The sequence below is a fragment of the Suricata suricatta genome, chromosome 10, assembly GCF_006229205.1.
Source record: "Suricata suricatta isolate VVHF042 chromosome 10, meerkat_22Aug2017_6uvM2_HiC, whole genome shotgun sequence".
NCBI classification, from domain to species: domain Eukaryota; kingdom Metazoa; phylum Chordata; class Mammalia; order Carnivora; family Herpestidae; genus Suricata; species Suricata suricatta.
In genome coordinates this window covers 100,683,902-100,687,283 of record NC_043709.1, presented here as the reverse complement: position 1 = coordinate 100,687,283, position 3,382 = coordinate 100,683,902, and positions in this window count along the sequence as shown.

Here is a 3,382-nt window from a genome sequence, read left to right as displayed (position 1 = left end):
AATAGGCATGACTTTGAGTAGATAATGAAAGAAAATGCAAAATGCTTATTGATTTATGATGTGGTTTCATCTTAGACTGGGCAAACCATGCAGTATTTAACACATAGTAGCAGAATATTGAAGCTTGAAAAGATGTGAGTTCTTTGTGTGCAACCTTTCATTTATGCATGTGAGAGGGTTATCATTTTTTTAAATATTTTTACATTGTAGTACTTGTTTTGCTTGTTGGTGGTGTTTGCTTATTTAATACATTCTGTCAAGGACAGAAATTACGCTGTTTTTTTTCGTTTTTCCCCCTAGGGAGTGTGTCTTGGGTTTTCCCCTTATTATTTTCTTTACTCTTTTTTTTTTTCCTCTTCTTTTTATGGTGGTGGGGGTGGTTATGTTTAATTGAAGTTGCTTTTACAGCACCAAAGACTTAATCATCCATTTTCTATATAAAAAGTAGCTACTTTTTTGCATGGACCTCATGTATACTGTAGTATAGAGGTGGAATTTAAGGAAAGGTATTAAGCAGGCTGTGTTTTAGCTTATGGGCAAGTAATAAATTATATCATATATCTTGAATGTATCATAGATAAGCTGGTATATTACAATTGCCACTTCAGATAGCTGTGAAATTAGGTGATTAACTAGTTGGTACCTAACCTTCTAATTTCTGTATAAGTCTAATTACATCAAACCATAGGAGACTCTTAAATACTGAGAACAAACTGAGGGTTGATGGGGGTGGGGACGAGGGGAAGGGGGATGATGGGCATGAAGGAGGGCACTTGTTGGGATGAGCACTCGGTGTTATATGGAAACCAACTTGATAATAAATTATAAAAGAAAAAAATAAAGGGGTGTCAGAAGAGCAAAAAAAAAAAGATTTTCACATATAATATGTTCAGTGGTAAACAATTAAAACATTATGTAAACATCCAGTAAATAAAGTTTCACTGCTTAAGATCATATACTTATTCTTTAAAATGTCTACATATTCTCATGAGATTTTGGTGATTAGATCCTCAGTTAGAGCTGTATTGTCAGCAGATCCTAAAGGAAAAATTCTAGGGGATTCCACTTCAAATTCAACAGCAGCTGAACAGGAAAAGAAAGAGCTATATTCTTTATCCAAAATACTTTTAACTACAAGTTGGTTTAAAAAAAAGTTGGAACCTTTATGAATGTTAAGAAAAATGAAAAATACCCACATACAGCTGCAATATGAAACACAAGATTACTATTAAATATATTTTGCTCAGAATTGCACACTGAAAAAATAAATCCAGTACTGTCTCTTTTTAGCTATGTGACATAGGTAGGGGACATTCCTTAACTTCTCTGATCCTATTTCCTTATCTTTAAAATGAGGATAATAAATCCTAAATTTCAAAAAGTGTGAATATGTAGCAAGCAAATGTACTGTTTAGCCCAGCTCCTGCGGGCAAGCAGGTGCACAGTGATGTTCCTTCCCTTCCTCCTTTGAACCACATTTCCCAGTGACCACATCAAAGTGTATGCTAGCTAGGGCTTTACACCAACCCCCCCACCCCCAGGGCACGGTGACCTTCCCTTTACTGGCCTTCCTCGGGCTTCACCATCCTCTGTAAGCCAAGCTACAATTTCTACTGGGATGATGAATTTCTGTCTAACCTAGGGGATGGAACTTTTAGATGAAATGTTCTGGACATTTTTCTGGATCAAATACCTCATTGAAAATCTAATGGAATCTCTGGATCCCCTCCCAAGAGAAAAACTAAAACTCCCACACACCCACCTATGCCATTTTCTGTAAAATATCAGAGGACCCCTAGAATCTCTGAATCCACCTGCGAAACTCCAGATGGAAAGTCAGGATATATAGGCATAAATTCAGCAATGTGAGTAACTTGTTGGTTAACCCAATTGTTTGCCAATTCACAAAGTCTTCCCCTTGTAAAATGGCCAGGATGATCCTTCTGAATCTACCCAATGGGACAGGAATAAAGGGTCAAGGAATGTGACTGGATGGTGAGGAAGGTTACCCTGGAAGGAGAGTTATAGGGTTGAGTGGGCTTGGCATGGAGGAGAGAGAGCAGCGATGATCAGATGACAAGCGGCTGAAACATTGATGTTGGCCACCATCTCTTCCCCCTTGACTAAACATTGAATGAGAGAGGGAGAGAAAAAAAGGAATATTATCAGGAAGAATAGAAACCCTCTAGCAGGGAAAGTAGGTGAACAACAGAACAGAAGCTGTGGGCTTTTCCTAACTCAAAGGCTTTAGAAACAAGGGTCTCTCTCTTTCTCTGCCCTCACCCCCTTTTTCTTGCAGAGGAGGTGTCTCATAAAGACGACATGCTATTTGTTGCCTTTGTTCCACCGGGACCTGAGTGTACTCTGCAAGGGCTGGCGGGGGCGTCTGAGCCCAGGCCAGCACTGTCACACTCTCAGAGCCATGGGAAAGGAGAGGCAGGCCTATCTGGCTTTGACGGAGCCCAGAGCTGGGCCAGCATGAGAGTGCCAGACTCAGCTTCAGGCTCTGAATTCTGAACTCCTGTTGGGGAGAATGTCCTGATTTTGCTGAGCGCATAAACCTTTACTATAGTCACCTTGAGTTTATCCTTGCTGCATCAATTTTTTAAAAATATTATTTCAAAACCCCTCATAGTAGAGAATTTGAATATAGAAGAGCAATACAGTAAAGAATAATGTAGAAAACCAATACAGAAAAGAAGAAAATAAAAATCACCTGCAATCCCACCACTCAGAATTAAATAGTGTTAACGTTTTGCTGGATCTTTCCAGTTACCCTTCCCTGCTTCTCACCCCTGCACCCCAGATTCAGCCATGTTTTAATCATATATTCCCCAACTTATTGGAGCTTGGGGCTCTGTGCCTATTTTTCCGTTTAGAAAATATAGCTATCTGCTAAACAAAATTACCCAAATGCTTTCATGTGGTTATCTCCTCCACTGAGCCAGGAGAGAGGTGTGTCCATCCATTACAGGCAATGAGAATAAGGGAATGGGAATAAAGTTACAAAGCCACGTGGCAGCCAGAGGAGCCACAGGGACCCTAACTCTTAACCAAACTGGGTATCGAAGAAACATTTCACGGAAGGGAGATCAAACATATACTCCAGCCTGCCACGGCCATGCATGATAGGTCTGTCAGGATCTGTCAACACCGGTGCCCATGCCTCTGTGACATGAAATCAGAAGAGCAACCAATCCCAAAACAGAGTTTACAAACTGCTTTTTCAGCCGATCAGAAATTCAGACAGAACTTCTTTTCCACACTATCTCTTTCTTATTCACCTTCAGTTTGGACAGGCTTCCTGACCTTCCTTAACGAAATGGGCTTCTCTCCTTATGTGGCAAATAATAAATTTGCTGTCTACTTTAGACTGCATTGG